Raw genomic sequence first — 20580 nt, forward strand, 5'->3', positions numbered from 1 at the left:
CCATTCCCTTTACACTGAGTGAATGGGGATAACTCCATTCCCTTTACACTGAGTGAATGGGGATAACTCCATTCCCTTTACCCTGAGTGAATGGGGAAAACTCCATTCCCTTTACACTGAGTGAATGGGGAAAACTCCATTCCCTTTATACTGAGTGAATGGGGATAACTCCATTCCCTTTACACTGAGTGAATGGGGAAAACTCCATTCCCTTTACCCTGAGTGAATGGGGAAAACTCCATTCCTTTACACTGGGTGAATGGGGATAACTCCATTCCTTTACACTGAGTGAATGGGGAAAACTCCATTCCCTTTACCCTGAGTGAATGGGGAAAACTCCATTCCTTTACACTGAGTGAATGGGGATAACTCCATTCCTTTACACTGAGTGAATGGGGAAAACTCCATTCCCTTTACACTGAGTGAATGGGGAAAACTCCATTCCCTTTACACTGAGTGAATGGGGAAAACTCCATTCCCTTTACACTGAGTGAATGGGGATAACTCCATTCCTTTACACTGAGTGAATGGGGAAAACTCCATTCAGTTCATTGGGAACAATTCCTGGGACAATTTACATTTTTCACACCCTTTGCCGATAATGGGGTAACAGTGCGCAGACGCAGCAGGCCGGACCAGCCGGGGCACTGGAGCGCAGGCGCATGGCTGCGTCCGGCTGCGTCGCAGATGCAGTGCTTCGTTCTCAGTGCAGCGCAGGCGTCTTGGCCGGGCCCGGCTGGCATGCACGCGTCCTGTCGGGTGCACTGGAGCGCAGGCGCATAGGCCGGGTCCGGCTGCGGCGCAGATGCAGAAGTTAGTTCTCAGTACAGCGCATGCGCTTTGGCCGGGCCCGGCTCACACGCATGTGAGCTGTCGGGTGCACTGGCGCGCATGCGCCTTCGCCGGGCACGGCTGATACGCACGCGTGCTGCAGAGCTCCCAACGGAGTGCAGGCGCCGTGGCCGGGCCCGGTAGTGGCGCATGCGCACTCTGCACAGTTCGGGCTCCGCTGCGGCCTCGCGCGAAGGGGATTTTTCCACCGGTGCCGAAAATCCCTTCCGGCGGCGGGAGACCGAGAGAGAGACCGGGGCCTTCACCGCACCGCACCGCCCCGCACCGCACAGCCCCGCACCGCCGCCTCAGCCCCGAGCCCGCACCGGAGCGGCGGCCTGGATGCTCAGCACTCGGGTAGGAGCAGCGGCCTCTCGGGAAGCGGCAGCGCGGGGATTGGGGCCCGGGAGGGGGGCCGGGGATCGGGGGTGCCTGGAGCCGGGGACCCCGGGGTCTCACAGCCCCTCCGGGCCGGGGCCCTATCCACGGGCTGCGGTCGTGGCAGAGCGGGGATTGCAGGCCTCGCTGCCCGGGCCCTCAGCCTGTGCCTGGGGGGAGCTGCCACTGGCTGCAGTGGTCACCCTGGGAGACATTGCTGCTGCTCCTGGAGCCTGAAATATAGATTCTGCTCAGATCAGGCTGACTTCCTGCAGCACAAACTTTTCATCTGCTCAAAACTGTGGTACAGTGCTGGTGGGGACGTGTCTGCCACTGTATAACACTGGGGTACAGTACTGGTGGGGACGGGTCTGTCACTGTATAACACTGGGGTACAGTACTGGTGGGGACGGGTCTGTCACTGTATGACACTGGGGTACAGTACTGGTGGGGACGGGTCTGTCACTGTATGACACTGGGGTACAGTACTGGTGGGGACGGGTCTGTCGCTGTATAACACTGGGGTACAGTACTGGTGGGGACGGGTCTGTCACTGTATAACACTGGGGTACAGTACTGGTGGGGATGGGTCTGTCACTGTATAACACTGGGGTACAGTACTGGTGGGGATGGGTCTGTCGCTGTATAACACTGGGGTACAGTACTGGTGGGGACGGGTCTGTCACTGTATAACACTGGGGTACAGTACTGGTGGGGATGGGTCTGTCCATCTATAACACTGGGGCACAGTACTGGTGGGGATGGGTCTGTCACTGTGTAACACTGGGGCACAGTACTGGTGGGGATGGGTCTGTCGCTGTATAACACTGGGGTACAGTACTGGTGGGGACGGGTCTGTCCATCTATAACACTGGGGCACAGTACTGGTGGGGATGGGTCTGTCACTGTGTAACACTGGGGCACAGTACTGGTGGGGATGGGTCTGTCGCTGTATAACACTGGGGTACAGAACTGGTGGGGATGGGTCTGTCACTGTGTAACACTGGGGTACAGTACTGGTGGGGATGGGTCTGTCACTGTATAACACTGGGGTACCGTACTTGTGGGGACGGGTCTGTCACTGTTTAACACTGGGGAACAGTACTGGTGGGGACGGGTCTGTCACTGTTTAATACTGGGGTACAGTACTGGTGGGCATGGGTCTGTTACTGTATCATCCTGGGGTACAGTACTGGTGGGGACGGGTCTGTCACTGTATAACACTGGGGTACAGTACTGGTGGGGATGGGTCTGTCACTGTATAACACTGTGGTACAGTACTGGTGGGGACGGGACTGTCGCTGCACAACACTGGGGTACAGTACTGGTGGGGACGGGTCTGTCACTGTATATCACTGGGGTACAGTACTGGTGGGGACGGGTCTGTCGCTGTATAACACTGGGGTGCAGAACTGGTGGGGACGGGTCTGTCACTGTTTAAAACTGGGGTACAGTACTGGTGGGGACGGGTCTGTCACTGTGTAACACTGGGGTACAGTACTGGTGAGGACGGGTCTGTCACTGTATAACACTGGGGTACCGTACTGGTGGGGTTGGGTCTGTCACTGTATAACACTGGGGTACCGCACTGGTGGGGACAGGTCTGTCACTGTATAACACTGGGGTACCGTACTGGTGGGGACAGGTCTGTCACTGTATAACACTGGGGTACCGTACTGGTGGGGACGGGTCTGTCACTGCATAACACTGGGGTACAGTACTGGTGAGGACAGGTCTGTCGCTGTATAACACTGGGGTACCGTACTGGTGGGGACAGGTCTGTTACTGTATAACACTGGGGTACAGTACTGGTGGGGACGCGTCTGTCACTGTATAACACTGGGGTACAGTACTGGTGGGGATGGGTCTGTCACTGTATAACACTGGGGTACAGTACTGGTGGGGACGCGTCTGTCCCTGTATAACACTGGGGTACAGTACTGGTGGGGAGGGGTCTGTCACTGTATAACACTGTGGTACAGAACTGGTGGGGCGGGTCAGTCACTATAACACTGGGGTACAGTACTGGTGGGGACGGGTCTGTCGCTGTATAACACTGGGGTACAGTACTGGTGGGGACGGGTCTGTCACTGTACTGGTGGGGACGGATCTGTCGCTGTATAACACTGTGGTACAGTACTGGTGGGGACGGGTCTGTCGCTGTATAACACTGGGGTACAGTACTGGTGGGGACGGGTCTGTCCCTGTATAACACTGGGGTACAGTACAGGTGGGGATGGGTCTGTCACTGTATAACACTGGGGTACAGTACTGGTGGGGACAGGTCTGTCACTGTATAACACTGGGGTACAGTACTGGTGGGGATGGGTCTGTCACTGTGTAACACTGGGGTACAGTACTGGTGAGGACGGGTCTGTCACTGTATAACACTGGGGTACCGTACTGGTGGGGTTGGGTCTGTCACTGTATAACACTGGGGTACCGCACTGGTGGGGACAGGTCTGTCACTGTATAACACTGTGGTACCGTACTGGTGGGGACAGGTCTGTCACTGTATAACACTGGGGTACCGTACTGGTGGGGACGGGTCTGTCACTGCATAACACTGGGGTACAGTACTGGTGGGGACAGGTCTGTTACTGTATAACACTGGGGTACAGTACTGGTGGGGACGCGTCTGTCACTGTATAACACTGGGGTACAGTACTGGTGGGGATGGGTCTGTCACTGTATAACACTGGGGTACAGTACTGGTGGGGACGCGTCTGTCACTGTATAACACTGGGGTACAGTACTGGTGGGTATGGGTCTGTCACTGTATAACACTGTGGTACAGAACTGGTGGGGACGGGTCAGTCACTATAACACTGGGGTACAGTACTGGTGGGGACGGGTCTGTCGCTGTATAACACTGGGGTACAGTACTGGTGGGGACGGGTCTGTCACTGTGTAACACTGGGGTACAGTACTGGTGGGGACGGATCTGTCGCTGTATAACACTGTGGTACAGTACTGGTGGGGACGGGTCTGTCGCTGTATAACACTGGGGTACAGTACTGGTGGGGACGGGTCTGTCCCTGTATAACACTGGGGTACAGTACAGGTGGGGATGGGTCTGTCACTGTATAACACGGGTTCAGTACTGGTTGGGACGGGTCTGTCATTGTATAACACTGGGGTACCGTACTGGTGAGGACGGGTCTGTCACAGTAGAACACTGGGGTACAGTACTGCTGGGGACGGGTCTGTCACTGTATAACACAGGGGTACAGTACTGGTGGGGACGGGTCTGTCACTGTATAACACTGGGGTACAGTACTGGTGGGGACGGGTCTGTCATTGGATAACACTGGGGTACAGTACTGGTGGGGACAGGTCTGTCACTGTATAACACTGGGGTACAGTACTGGTGGGGACAGGTCTGTCACTGTATAACACTGGGGTACAGTACTGGTGGGGATGGCTCTGTCACTGTTTAACACTGGGGTACAGTACTGGTGGGGCCGGGTCTGTCACTGTGTAACACTGGGGTACAGTACTGGTGAGGACGGGACTGTCACTGTATAACACTGGGGTACAGTACTGGTGTGGACTGGTCTGTCACTGTATAACACTGGGGTACAGTACTGGTGAGGACGGGTCTGTCACTGTATAACACTGGGGTACAGTACTGCTGGGGACGGGTCTGTCCCTGTATAACACTGGGGTACAGTACTGGTGGCGATGGGTCTGTCACTGTGTAACACTGGGGTACAGTACTGGTGAGGACGGGTCTGTCACTGTATAACACTGGGGTACAGTCCTGGTGTGGACGGGCCTGTCACTGTATAACACTGGGGCACAGTACTGGTGAGGACGGGTCTGTCACTGTATAACACAGGGGTACAGTACTGGTGGGGATTGGTCTGTCACTGCATAACACTGGGGTACAGTACTGGTGGGGACGGTTCTGTCACTGTATAACACTGGGGTACAGTACTGGTGGGAACGGGTCTGTCACTGTATAACACTGGCGTACAGAACTGGTGGGGACGGGTCTGTCACTGTATAACACTGGGGTACTGTACTGGTGGGAACGGGTCTGTCACTGTATAACACTGGGGTACAGTACTGGTGGGGATGGGTCTGTCACTGTATAACACTGTGGTACAGAACTGGTGGGGACGGGTCAGTCACTATAACACTGGGGTACAGTACTGGTGGGGACGGGTCTGTCGCTGTATAACACTGGGGTACAGTACTGGTGGGGACGGGTCTGTCACTGTGTAACACTGGGGTACAGTACTGGTGGGGACGGATCTGTCGCTGTATAACACTGTGGTACAGTACTGGTGGGGACGGGTCTGTCGCTGATTAACACTGGGGTACAGTACTGGTGGGGACGGGTCTGTCCCTGTAGAACACTGGGGTACAGTACAGGTGGGGATGGGTCTGTCACTGTATAACACGGGTTCAGTACTGGTTGGGACGGGTCTGTCACTGTATAACACTGGGGTACCGTGCTGGTGAGGACGGGTCTGTCACTGTAGAACACTGGGGTACAGTACTGCTGGGGACGGGTCTGTCACTGTATAACACAGGGGTACAGTACTGGTGGGGACGGGTCTGTCACTATATAACACTGGGGTACAGTACTGGTGGGGACGGGTCTGTCACTGGATAACACTGGGGTACAGTACTGGTGGGGACAGGTCTGTCACTGTATAACACTGGGGTACAGTACTGGTGGGGATGGGTCTGTCACTGTATAACACTGGGGTACAGTACTGGTGGGGACGGGTCTGTCACTGTATATCACTGGGGTACAGTACTGTTGGGGACGGGTCTGTCACTGTATAACACTGGGGTACAGTACTGGTGGGGATGGCTCTGTCACTGTATATCACTGGGGTACAGTACTGTTGGGGACGGGTCTGTCACTGTATAACACTGGGGTACAGTACTGGTGGGGACGGGTCTGTCACTGTATATCACTGGGGTACAGTACTGTTGGGGACGTGTCTGTCACTGCATAACACTGGGGTACAGTACTGGTGAGGACTGGTCTGTCGCTGTATAACACTGGGGTACCGTACTGGTGGGGACAGGTCTGTTACTGTATAACACTGGGGTACAGTACTGGTGGGGACGCGTCTGTCACTGTATAACACTGGGGTACAGTACTGGTGGGGATGGGTCTGTCACTGTATAACACTGGGGTACAGTACTGGTGGGGACGCGTCTGTCACTGTATAACACTGGGGTACAGTACTGGTGGGGATGGGTCTGTCACTGTATAACACTGTGGTACAGAACTGGTGGGGACGGGTCAGTCACGAGAACACTGGGGTACAGTACTGGTGGGGACGGGTCTGTCGCTGTATAACACTGGGGTACAGTACTGGTGGGGACGGATCTGTCGCTGTATAACACCGTGGTACAGTACTGGTGGGGACGGGTCTGTCGCTGTACAACACTGGGGTACAGTATTGGTGGGGACGGGTCTGTCCCTGTATAACACTGGGGTACAGTACAGGTGGGGATGGGTCTGTCACTGTATAACACGGGTTCAGTACTGGTTGGGACGGGTCTGTCACTGTATAACACTGGGGTACCGTACTGGTGAGGACGGGTCTGTCACTGTAGAACACTGGGGTACAGTACTGCTGGGGACGGGTCTGTCACTGTAGAACACAGGGGTACAGTACTGGTGGGGACGGGTCTGTCACTGTATAACACTGGGGTACAGTACTGGTGGGGACGGGTCTGTCACTGGATAACACTGGGGTACAGTACTGGTGGGGACAGGTCTGTCACTGTATAACACTGGGGTACAGTACTGGTGGGGACAGGTCTGTCACTGTATAACACTGGGGTACAGTACTGGTGGGGATGGCTCTGTCACTGTTTAACACTGGGGTACAGTACTGGTGGGGCCGGGTCTGTCACTGTGTAACACTGGGGTACAGTACTGGTGAGGACGGGACTGTCACTGTATAACACTGGGGTACAGTACTGGTGTGGACGGGTCTGTCACTGTATAACACTGGGGTACAGTACTGGTGAGGACGGGTCTGTCACTGTATAACACTGTGGTACAGTACTGGTGGGGACGGGTCTGTCCCTGTATAACACTGGGGTACAGTACTGGTGGGGATGGGTCTGTCACTGTGTAACACTGGGGTACAGTACTGGTGAGGACGGGTCTGTCACTGTATAACACTGGGGCACAGTACTGGTGAGGACGGGTCTGTCACTGGATAACACAGGGGTACAGTACTGGTGGGGATTGGTCTGTCACTGTATAACACGGGTACAGTACTGGTGGGGATGGGTCTGTCACTGTATAACACTGTGGTACAGAACTGGTGGGGACGGGTCAGTCACTATAACACTGGGGTACAGTCCTGGTGTGGACGGGTCTGTCACTGTATAACACTGGGGCACAGTACTGGTGGGGACGGGTCTGTCACTGTATAACACTGGGGTACAGTACTGGTGGGGACGGGTCTGTCGCTGTATAACACTGGGGTGCAGAACTGGTGGGGACGGGTCTGTCACTGTTTAAAACTGGGGTACAGTACTGGTGGGGACGGGTCTGTCACTGTGTAACACTGGGGTACAGTACTGGTGAGGACGGGTCTGTCACTGTATAACACTGGGGTACCGTACTGGTGGGGTTGGGTCTGTCACTGTATAACACTGGGGTACCGCACTGGTGGGGACAGGTCTGTCACTGTATAACACTGGGGTACCGTACTGGTGGGGACAGGTCTGTCACTGTATAACACTGGGGTACCGTACTGGTGGGGACGGGTCTGTCACTGCATAACACTGGGGTACAGTACTGGTGAGGACAGGTCTGTCGCTGTATAACACTGGGGTACCGTACTGGTGGGGACAGGTCTGTTACTGTATAACACTGGGGTACAGTACTGGTGGGGACGCGTCTGTCACTGTATAACACTGGGGTACAGTACTGGTGGGGATGGGTCTGTCACTGTATAACACTGGGGTACAGTACTGGTGGGGACGCGTCTGTCCCTGTATAACACTGGGGTACAGTACTGGTGGGGAGGGGTCTGTCACTGTATAACACTGTGGTACAGAACTGGTGGGGCGGGTCAGTCACTATAACACTGGGGTACAGTACTGGTGGGGACGGGTCTGTCGCTGTATAACACTGGGGTACAGTACTGGTGGGGACGGGTCTGTCACTGTACTGGTGGGGACGGATCTGTCGCTGTATAACACTGTGGTACAGTACTGGTGGGGACGGGTCTGTCGCTGTATAACACTGGGGTACAGTACTGGTGGGGACGGGTCTGTCCCTGTATAACACTGGGGTACAGTACAGGTGGGGATGGGTCTGTCACTGTATAACACTGGGGTACAGTACTGGTGGGGACAGGTCTGTCACTGTATAACACTGGGGTACAGTACTGGTGGGGATGGGTCTGTCACTGTGTAACACTGGGGTACAGTACTGGTGAGGACGGGTCTGTCACTGTATAACACTGGGGTACCGTACTGGTGGGGTTGGGTCTGTCACTGTATAACACTGGGGTACCGCACTGGTGGGGACAGGTCTGTCACTGTATAACACTGTGGTACCGTACTGGTGGGGACAGGTCTGTCACTGTATAACACTGGGGTACCGTACTGGTGGGGACGGGTCTGTCACTGCATAACACTGGGGTACAGTACTGGTGGGGACAGGTCTGTTACTGTATAACACTGGGGTACAGTACTGGTGGGGACGCGTCTGTCACTGTATAACACTGGGGTACAGTACTGGTGGGGATGGGTCTGTCACTGTATAACACTGGGGTACAGTACTGGTGGGGACGCGTCTGTCACTGTATAACACTGGGGTACAGTACTGGTGGGTATGGGTCTGTCACTGTATAACACTGTGGTACAGAACTGGTGGGGACGGGTCAGTCACTATAACACTGGGGTACAGTACTGGTGGGGACGGGTCTGTCGCTGTATAACACTGGGGTACAGTACTGGTGGGGACGGGTCTGTCACTGTGTAACACTGGGGTACAGTACTGGTGGGGACGGATCTGTCGCTGTATAACACTGTGGTACAGTACTGGTGGGGACGGGTCTGTCGCTGTATAACACTGGGGTACAGTACTGGTGGGGACGGGTCTGTCCCTGTATAACACTGGGGTACAGTACAGGTGGGGATGGGTCTGTCACTGTATAACACGGGTTCAGTACTGGTTGGGACAGGTCTGTCATTGTATAACACTGGGGTACCGTACTGGTGAGGACGGGTCTGTCACAGTAGAACACTGGGGTACAGTACTGCTGGGGACGGGTCTGTCACTGTATAACACAGGGGTACAGTACTGGTGGGGACGGGTCTGTCACTGTATAACACTGGGGTACAGTACTGGTGGGGACGGGTCTGTCATTGGATAACACTGGGGTACAGTACTGGTGGGGACAGGTCTGTCACTGTATAACACTGGGGTACAGTACTGGTGGGGACAGGTCTGTCACTGTATAACACTGGGGTACAGTACTGGTGGGGATGGCTCTGTCACTGTTTAACACTGGGGTACAGTACTGGTGGGGCCGGGTCTGTCACTGTGTAACACTGGGGTACAGTACTGGTGAGGACGGGACTGTCACTGTATAACACTGGGGTACAGTACTGGTGTGGACTGGTCTGTCACTGTATAACACTGGGGTACAGTACTGGTGAGGACGGGTCTGTCACTGTATAACACTGGGGTACAGTACTGCTGGGGACGGGTCTGTCCCTGTATAACACTGGGGTACAGTACTGGTGGCGATGGGTCTGTCACTGTGTAACACTGGGGTACAGTACTGGTGAGGACGGGTCTGTCACTGTATAACACTGGGGTACAGTCCTGGTGTGGACGGGCCTGTCACTGTATAACACTGGGGCACAGTACTGGTGAGGACGGGTCTGTCACTGTATAACACAGGGGTACAGTACTGGTGGGGATTGGTCTGTCACTGCATAACACTGGGGTACAGTACTGGTGGGGACGGTTCTGTCACTGTATAACACTGGGGTACAGTACTGGTGGGAACGGGTCTGTCACTGTATAACACTGGCGTACAGAACTGGTGGGGACGGGTCTGTCACTGTATAACACTGGGGTACTGTACTGGTGGGAACGGGTCTGTCACTGTATAACACTGGGGTACAGTACTGGTGGGGATGGGTCTGTCACTGTATAACACTGTGGTACAGAACTGGTGGGGACGGGTCAGTCACTATAACACTGGGGTACAGTACTGGTGGGGACGGGTCTGTCGCTGTATAACACTGGGGTACAGTACTGGTGGGGACGGGTCTGTCACTGTGTAACACTGGGGTACAGTACTGGTGGGGACGGATCTGTCGCTGTATAACACTGTGGTACAGTACTGGTGGGGACGGGTCTGTCGCTGATTAACACTGGGGTACAGTACTGGTGGGGACGGGTCTGTCCCTGTAGAACACTGGGGTACAGTACAGGTGGGGATGGGTCTGTCACTGTATAACACGGGTTCAGTACTGGTTGGGACGGGTCTGTCACTGTATAACACTGGGGTACCGTGCTGGTGAGGACGGGTCTGTCACTGTAGAACACTGGGGTACAGTACTGCTGGGGACGGGTCTGTCACTGTATAACACAGGGGTACAGTACTGGTGGGGACGGGTCTGTCACTATATAACACTGGGGTACAGTACTGGTGGGGACGGGTCTGTCACTGGATAACACTGGGGTACAGTACTGGTGGGGACAGGTCTGTCACTGTATAACACTGGGGTACAGTACTGGTGGGGATGGGTCTGTCACTGTATAACACTGGGGTACAGTACTGGTGGGGACGGGTCTGTCACTGTATATCACTGGGGTACAGTACTGTTGGGGACGGGTCTGTCACTGTATAACACTGGGGTACAGTACTGGTGGGGATGGCTCTGTCACTGTATATCACTGGGGTACAGTACTGTTGGGGACGGGTCTGTCACTGTATAACACTGGGGTACAGTACTGGTGGGGACGGGTCTGTCACTGTATATCACTGGGGTACAGTACTGTTGGGGACGTGTCTGTCACTGCATAACACTGGGGTACAGTACTGGTGAGGACTGGTCTGTCGCTGTATAACACTGGGGTACCGTACTGGTGGGGACAGGTCTGTTACTGTATAACACTGGGGTACAGTACTGGTGGGGACGCGTCTGTCACTGTATAACACTGGGGTACAGTACTGGTGGGGATGGGTCTGTCACTGTATAACACTGGGGTACAGTACTGGTGGGGACGCGTCTGTCACTGTATAACACTGGGGTACAGTACTGGTGGGGATGGGTCTGTCACTGTATAACACTGTGGTACAGAACTGGTGGGGACGGGTCAGTCACGAGAACACTGGGGTACAGTACTGGTGGGGACGGGTCTGTCGCTGTATAACACTGGGGTACAGTACTGGTGGGGACGGATCTGTCGCTGTATAACACCGTGGTACAGTACTGGTGGGGACGGGTCTGTCGCTGTACAACACTGGGGTACAGTATTGGTGGGGACGGGTCTGTCCCTGTATAACACTGGGGTACAGTACAGGTGGGGATGGGTCTGTCACTGTATAACACGGGTTCAGTACTGGTTGGGACGGGTCTGTCACTGTATAACACTGGGGTACCGTACTGGTGAGGACGGGTCTGTCACTGTAGAACACTGGGGTACAGTACTGCTGGGGACGGGTCTGTCACTGTAGAACACAGGGGTACAGTACTGGTGGGGACGGGTCTGTCACTGTATAACACTGGGGTACAGTACTGGTGGGGACGGGTCTGTCACTGGATAACACTGGGGTACAGTACTGGTGGGGACAGGTCTGTCACTGTATAACACTGGGGTACAGTACTGGTGGGGACAGGTCTGTCACTGTATAACACTGGGGTACAGTACTGGTGGGGATGGCTCTGTCACTGTTTAACACTGGGGTACAGTACTGGTGGGGCCGGGTCTGTCACTGTGTAACACTGGGGTACAGTACTGGTGAGGACGGGACTGTCACTGTATAACACTGGGGTACAGTACTGGTGTGGACGGGTCTGTCACTGTATAACACTGGGGTACAGTACTGGTGAGGACGGGTCTGTCACTGTATAACACTGTGGTACAGTACTGGTGGGGACGGGTCTGTCCCTGTATAACACTGGGGTACAGTACTGGTGGGGATGGGTCTGTCACTGTGTAACACTGGGGTACAGTACTGGTGAGGACGGGTCTGTCACTGTATAACACTGGGGCACAGTACTGGTGAGGACGGGTCTGTCACTGGATAACACAGGGGTACAGTACTGGTGGGGATTGGTCTGTCACTGTATAACACGGGTACAGTACTGGTGGGGATGGGTCTGTCACTGTATAACACTGTGGTACAGAACTGGTGGGGACGGGTCAGTCACTATAACACTGGGGTACAGTCCTGGTGTGGACGGGTCTGTCACTGTATAACACTGGGGCACAGTACTGGTGGGGACGGGTCTGTCACTGTATAACACTGGGGTACTGTACTGGTGGGAACGGGTCTGTCACTGTATAACACTGCGGTACAGTACTGGTGGGGATGGGTCTGTCACTGTATAACACTGTGGTACAGAACTGGTGGGGACGGGTCAGTCACTATAACACTGGGGTACAGTACTGGTGGGGACGGGTCTGTCGCTGTATAACACTGGGGTACAGTACTGGTGGGGACGGGTCTGTCACTGTGTAACACTGGGGTACAGTCCTGGTGGGGACGGATCTGTCGCTGTATAACACTGGGGTACAGTACTGGTGGGGACGGCTCTGTCCCTGTATAACACTGGGGTACAGTACAGGTGAGGACGGGTCTGTCACTGTAGAACACTGGGGTACAGTACTGCTGGGGACGGGTCTGTCACTGTATAACACAGGGGTACAGTACTGGTGGGGACGGGTCTGTCACTGCATAACACTGGGGTACAGTACTGGTGGGGACGGGTCTGTCACTGGATAACACTGGGGTACAGTACTGGTGGGGACGGGTCTGTCACTGTATAACACTGGGGTACAGTACTGGTGGGGATGGGTCTGTCACTGTATATCACTGGGGTACAGTACTGTTGGGGACGGGTCTGTCACTGTATAACACTGGGGTACAGTACTGGTGGGGATGGCTCTGTCACTGTATATCACTGGGGTACAGTACTGTTGGGGACGGGTCTGTCACTGTATAACACGGGTTCAGTACTGGTTGGGACGGGTCTGTCACTGTATAACACTGGGGTACCGTACTGGTGAGGACGGGTCTGTCACTGTTGAACACTGGGGTACAGTACTGCTGGGGACGGGTCTGTCACTGTATAACACAGGGGTACAGTACTGGTGGGGACAGGTCTGTCACTGTATAACACTGGGGTACAGTACTGGTGGGGACGGGTCTGTCACTGGATAACACTGGGGTACAGTACTGGTGGGGACAGGTCTGTCACTGTATATCACTGGGGTACAGTACTGTTGGGGATGGCTCTGTCACTGTATATCACTGGGGTACAGTACTGTTGGGGACGGGTCTGTCACTGTGTAACACTGGGGTACAGTACTGGTGAGGACGGGACTGTCACTGTATAACACTGGGGTACAGTACTGGTGTGGACGGGTCTGTCACTGTAGAACACTGGGGTACAGTACTGGTGAGGACGGGTCTGTCACTGTATAACACTGGGGTACAGTACTGTTGGGGACGGGTCTGTCACTGTGTAACACTGGGGTACAGTACTGGTGAGGACGGGACTGTCACTGTATAACACTGGGGTACAGTACTGGTGGGGATGGGTCTGTCCCTGTATAACACTGGGGTACAGTACTGGTGCGGATGGGTCTGTCACTGTGTAACACTGGGGTACAGTACTGGTGGGGATGGGTCTGTCACTGTGTAACACTGGGGTACAGTACTGGTGGGGACGGGTCTGTCACTGTGTAACACTGGGGTACAGTCCTGGTGTGGACGGGTCTGTCACTGTATAACACTGGGGCACAGTACTGGTGAGGACGGGTCTGTCACTGTATAACACTGGGGCACAGTACTGGTGAGGACGGGTCTGTCACTGTATAACACTGGGGTACAGTACTGGTGGGGATGGGTCTGTCACTGTGTAACACTGGGGTACAGTACTGGTGAGGACGGGTCTGTCACTGTATAACACTGGGGTACAGTCCTGGTGTGGACGGGTCTGTCACTGTATAACACTGGGGCACAGTACTGGTGAGGACGGGTCTGTCACTGTATAACACAGGGGTACAGTACTGGTGGGGATTGGTCTGTCACTGTACAACACTGGGGTACAGTACTGGTGGGGATGGGTCTGTCACTGTATAACACTGGCGTGCAGAACTGGTGGGGACGGGTCTGTCCATCTATTACAGTGGGGCACAGTACTGGTGGGGATGGGTCTGTCACTGTGTAACCCTGGGGTACAGTACTGGTGGGGATGGGTCTGTCACTGTATAACACTGGGGTACCGTACTTGTGGGGACGGGTCTGTCACTGTTTAACACTGGGGAACAGTACTGGTGGGGACGGGTCTGTCACTGTTTAATACTGGGGTACAGTACTGGTGGGCATGGGTTTGTTACTGTATCATCCTGGGGTACAGTACTGGTGGGGACGGTTCTGTCACTGTATAACACTGGGGTACAGTACTGGTGGGGATGGGTCTGATGCTGTATGACACTGGTGTACAGTACTGGTGGGTATGGGTCTGTCACTGTACAACACTGTGGTACAGTACTGGTGGGGACGGGACTGTCGCTGCACAACACTGGGGTACAGTACTGGTGGGGACGGGTCTGTCACTGTATATCACTGGGGTACAGCACTGGTGGGGACGGGTCTGTCGCTGTATAACACTGGGGTGCAGAACTGGTGGGGACGGGTCTGTCACTGTTTAAAACTGGGGTACAGTACTGGTGGGGATGGGTCTGTCACTGTGTAACACTGGGGTACAGTACTGGTGAGGACAGGTCTGTCGCTGTATAACACTGGGGTACCGCACTGGTGGGGACAGGTCTGTCACTGTAGAACACTGGGGTACCGTACTGGTGGGGACAGGTCTGTCACTGTATAACACTGGGGTACCGTACTGGTGGGAACGGGTCTGTCACTGCATAACACTGGGGTACAGTACTGGTGAGGACAGGTCTGTCGCTGTATCACACTGGGGTACCGCACTGGTGGGGACAGGTCTGTTACTGTATAACACTGGGGAACAGTACTGGTGGGGACGCGTCTGTCACTGTATAACACTGGGGTACAGTACTGGTGGGGATGGGTCTGTCACTGTATAACACTGGGGTACAGTACTGGTGGGGACGCGTCTGTCACTGTATAACACTGGGGTACAGTACTGGTGGGGATGGGTCTGTCACTGTATAACACAGTGGTACAGAACTGGTGGGGACGGGTCAGTCACTATAACACTGGGGTACAGTACTGGTGGGGACGGGTCTGTCGCTGTATAACACTGGGGTACAGTACTGGTGGGGACGGGTCTGTCACTGTGTAACACTGGGGTACAGTACTGGTGGGGACGGATCTGTCGCTGTATAACACTGTGGTACAGTACTGGTGGGGATGGGTCTGTCGCTGTATAACACTGGGGTACAGTACTGGTGGGGACGGGTCTGTCCCTGTATAACACTGGGGTACAGTACAGGTGGGGATGGGTCTGTCACTGTATAACACGGGTTCAGTACTGGTTGGGACGGGTCTGTCACTGTAGAAACACTGGGGTACCGTACTGGTGAGGACGGGTCTGTCACTGTAGAATACTGGGGTACAGTACTGCTGGGGACGGGTCTGTCACTGTATAACACGGGTACAGTACTGGTGGGGACGGGTCTGTCACTATATAACACTGGGGTACAGTACTGGTGGGGACGGGTCTGTCACTGGATAACACTGGGGTACAGTACTGGTGGGGACAGGTCTGTCACTGTATAACACTGGGGTACAGTACTGGTGGGGACGGGTCTGTCACTGTATAACACTGGGGTACAGTACTGGTGGGGACGGGTCTGTCACTGTATATCACTGGGGTACAGTACTGTTGGGGACGGGTCTGTCACTGTATAACACTGGGGTACCGTACTGGTGGGGATGGCTCTGTCACTGTATATCACTGGGGTACAGTACTGTTGGGGACGGGTCTGTCACTGTATAACACTGGGGTACAGTACTGGTGGGGACGGGTCTGTCACTGTATATCACTGGGGTACAGTACTGTTGGGGACGTGTCTGTCACTGCATAACACTGGGGTACAGTACTGGTGAGGACTGGTCTGTCGCTGTATAACACTGGGGTACCGTACTGGTGGGGACAGGTCTGTTACTGTATAACACTGGGGTACAGTACTGGTGGGGACGCGTCTGTCACTGTATAACACTGGGGTACAGTACTGGTGGGGATGGGTCTGTCACTGTATAACACTGGGGTACAGTACTGGTGGGGACGCGTCTGTCACTGTATAACACTGGGGTACAGGACTGGTGGGGATGGGTCTGTCACTGTATAACACTGTGGTACAGAACTGGTGGGGACGGGTCAGTCACGAGAACACTGGGGTACAGTACTGGTGGGGACGGGTCTGTCGCTGTATAACACTGGGGTACAGTACTGGTGGGGACGGATCTGTCGCTGTATAACACCGTGGTACAGTACTGGTGGGGACGGGTCTGTCGCTGTACAACACTGGGGTACAGTATTGGTGGGGACGGGTCTGTCCCTGTATAACACTGGGGTACTGTACAGGTGGGGATGGGTCTGTCACTGTATAACACGGGTTCAGTACTGGTTGGGACGGGTCTGTCACTGTATAACACTGGGGTACCGTACTGGTGAGGACGGGTCTGTCACTGTAGAACACTGGGGTACAGTACTGCTGGGGACGGGTCTGTCACTGTATAACACAGGGGTACAGTACTGGTGGGGACGGGTCTGTCACTGTATAACACTGGGGTACAGTACTGGTGGGGACGGGTCTGTCACTGGATAACACTGGGGTACAGTACTGGTGGGGACAGGTCTGTCACTGTATAACACTGGGGTACAGTACTGGTGGGGACAGGTCTGTCACTGTATAACACTGGGGTACAGTACTGGTGGGGATGGCTCTGTCACTGTTTAACACTGGGGTACAGTACTGGTGGGGCCGGGTCTGTCACTGTGTAACACTGGGGTACAGTACTGGTGAGGACGGGACTGTCACTGTATAACACTGGGGTACAGTACTGGTGTGGACGGGTCTGTCACTGTATAACACTGGGGTACAGTACTGGTGGGGACGGGTCTGTCCCTGTATAACACTGGGGTACAGTACTGGTGGGGATGGGTCTGTCACTGTGTAACACTGGGGTACAGTACTGGTGAGGACGGGTCTGTCACTGTATAACACTGGGGCACAGTACTGGTGAGGACGGGTCTGTCACTGGATAACACTGTGGTACAGTACTGGTGGGGACGGGTCTGTCCCTGTATAACACTGGGGTACAGTACTGGTGGGGATGGGTCTGTCACTGTGTAACACTGGGGTACAGTACTGGTGAGGACGGGTCTGTCACTGTATAACACTGGGGCACAGTACTGGTGAGGACGGGTCTGTCACTGGATAACACAGGGGTACAGTACTGGTGGGGATTGGTCTGTCACTGTATAACACTGGGGTACAGTACTGGTGGGGATGGGTCTGTCACTAGTATAACACTGTGGTACAGAACTGGTGGGGACGGGTCAGTCACTATAACACTGGGGTACAGTCCTGGTGTGGACGGGTCTGTCACTGTATAACACTGGGGCACAGTACTGGTGGGGACGGGTCTGTCACTGTATAACACTGGGGTACTGTACTGGTGGGAACGGGTCTGTCACTGTATAACACTGGGGTACAGTACTGGTGGGGATGGGTCTGTCACTGTATAACACTGTGGTACAGTACTGGTGGGGACGGCTCTGTCCCTGTATAACACTGGGGTACAGTACAGGTGAGGACGGGTCTGTCACTGTAGAACACTGGGGTACAGTACTGCTGGGGACGGGTCTGTCACTGTATAACACAGGGGTACAGTACTGGTGGGGACGGGTCTGTCACTGCATAACACTGGGGTACAGTACTGGTGGGGACGGGTCTGTCACTGGATAACACTGGGGTACAGTACTGGTGGGGACAGGTCTGTCACTATAACACTGGGGTACAGTACTGGTGGGGACGGGTCTGTCACTGTATAACACTGGGGTACAGTACTGGTGGGGATGGGTCTGTCACTGTATATCACTGGGGTACAGTACTGTTGGGGACGGGTCTGTCACTGTATAACACTGGGGTACAGTACTGGTGGGGATGGCTCTGTCACTGTATATCACTGGGGTACAGTACTGTTGGGGACGGGTCTGTCACTGTATAACACGGGTTCAGTACTGGTTGGGACGGGTCTGTCACTGTATAACACTGGGGTACCGTACTGGTGAGGACGGGTCTGTCACTGTTGAACACTGGGGTACAGTACTGCTGGGGACGGGTCTGTCACTGTATAACACAGGGGTACAGTACTGGTGGGGACAGGTCTGTCACTGTATAACACTGGGGTACAGTACTGGTGGGGACGGGTCTGTCACTGGATAACACTGGGGTACAGTACTGGTGGGGACAGGTCTGTCACTGTATAACACAGGGGTACAGTACTGGTGGGGACGGGTCTGTCACTGTATAACACTGGGGTACAGTACTGGTGGGGACGGGTCTGTCACTGTATATCACTGGGGTACAGTACTGTTGGGGACGGGTCTGTCACTGTATAACACTGGGGTACAGTACTGGTGGGGATGGCTCTGTCACTGTATATCACTGGGGTACAGTACTGTTGGGGACGGGTCTGTCACTGTGTAACACTGGGGTACAGTACTGGTGAGGACGGGACTGTCACTGTATAACACTGGGGTACAGTACTGGTGTGGACGGGTCTGTCACTGTAGAACACTGGGGTACAGTACTGGTGAGGACGGGTCTGTCACTGTATAACACTGGGGTACAGTACTGTTGGGGACGGGTCTGTCACTGTGTAACACTGGGGTACAGTACTGGTGAGGACGGGACTGTCACTGTATAACACTGGGGTACAGTACTGGTGGGGATGGGTCTGTCCCTGTATAACACTGGGGTACAGTACTGGTGCGGATGGGTCTGTCACTGTGTAACACTGGGGTACAGTACTGGTGGGGATGGGTCTGTCACTGTGTAACACTGGGGTACAGTACTGGTGGGGACGGGTCTGTCACTGTGTAACACTGGGGTACAGTCCTGGTGTGGACGGGTCTGTCACTGTATAACACTGGGGCACAGTACTGGTGAGGACGGGTCTGTCACTGTATAACACTGGGGCACAGTACTGGTGAGGACGGGTCTGTCACTGTATAACACTGGGGCACAGTACTGGTGAGGACGGGTCTGTCACTGTATAACACTGGGGCACAGTACTGGTGAGGACGGGTCTGTCACTGTATAACACTGGGGTACAGTACTGGTGGGGATGGGTCTGTCACTGTGTAACACTGGGGTACAGTACTGGTGAGGACGGGTCTGTCACTGTATAACACTGGGGTACAGTCCTGGTGTGGACGGGTCTGTCACTGTATAACACTGGGGCACAGTACTGGTGAGGACGGGTCTGTCACTGTATAACACAGGGGTACAGTACTGGTGGGGATTGGTCTGTCACTGTACAACACTGGGGTACAGTACTGGTGGGGATGGGTCTGTCACTGTATAACACTGGCGTGCAGAACTGGTGGGGACGGGTCTGTCCATCTATTACACTGGGGCACAGTACTGGTGGGGATGGGTCTGTCACTGTGTAACCCTGGGGTACAGTACTGGTGGGGATGGGTCTGTCACTGTATAACACTGGGGTACCGTACTTGTGGGGACGGGTCTGTCACTGTTTAATACTGGGGTACAGTACTGGTGGGCATGGGTTTGTTACTGTATCATCCTGGGGTACAGTACTGGTGGGGACGGTTCTTTCACTGTATAACACTGGGGTACAGTACTGGTGGGGATGGGTCTGATGCTGTATGACACTGGTGTACAGTAGTGGTGGGTATGGGTCTGTCACTGTACAACACTGTGGTACAGTACTGGTGGGGACGGGACTGTCGCTGCACAACACTGGGGTACAGTACTGGTGGGGACGGGTCTGTCACTGTATATCACTGGGGTACAGCACTGGTGGGGACGGGTCTGTCGCTGTATAACACTGGGGTGCAGAACTGGTGGGGACGGGTCTGTCACTGTTTAAAACTGGGGTACAGTACTGGTGGGGATGGGTCTGTCACTGTGTAACACTGGGGTACAGTACTGGTGAGGAC

The 20580-nt window shown here is 54.6% G+C and overlaps 1 protein-coding gene across 1 annotated transcript in view; it reads left to right on the top strand.

The window, feature by feature from the left end:
• The first annotated feature begins 1072 nt into the window (after nt 1-1072).
• The window catches only part of LOC144503951 (mitogen-activated protein kinase kinase kinase 2-like), a 125483-nt gene continuing 105975 nt past the window's right edge, over nt 1073-20580 (top strand). Inside the window, exon 1 of the mRNA XM_078229118.1 lies at nt 1073-1188. The gene's annotated coding sequence lies outside the window, so the exon portion shown is untranslated. The remainder of the gene's footprint in view (nt 1189-20580) is intronic.

Source organism: Mustelus asterias, chromosome 14 (genome assembly GCF_964213995.1).
Source record: "Mustelus asterias chromosome 14, sMusAst1.hap1.1, whole genome shotgun sequence".
NCBI classification, from domain to species: Eukaryota; Metazoa; Chordata; class Chondrichthyes; order Carcharhiniformes; family Triakidae; genus Mustelus; species Mustelus asterias.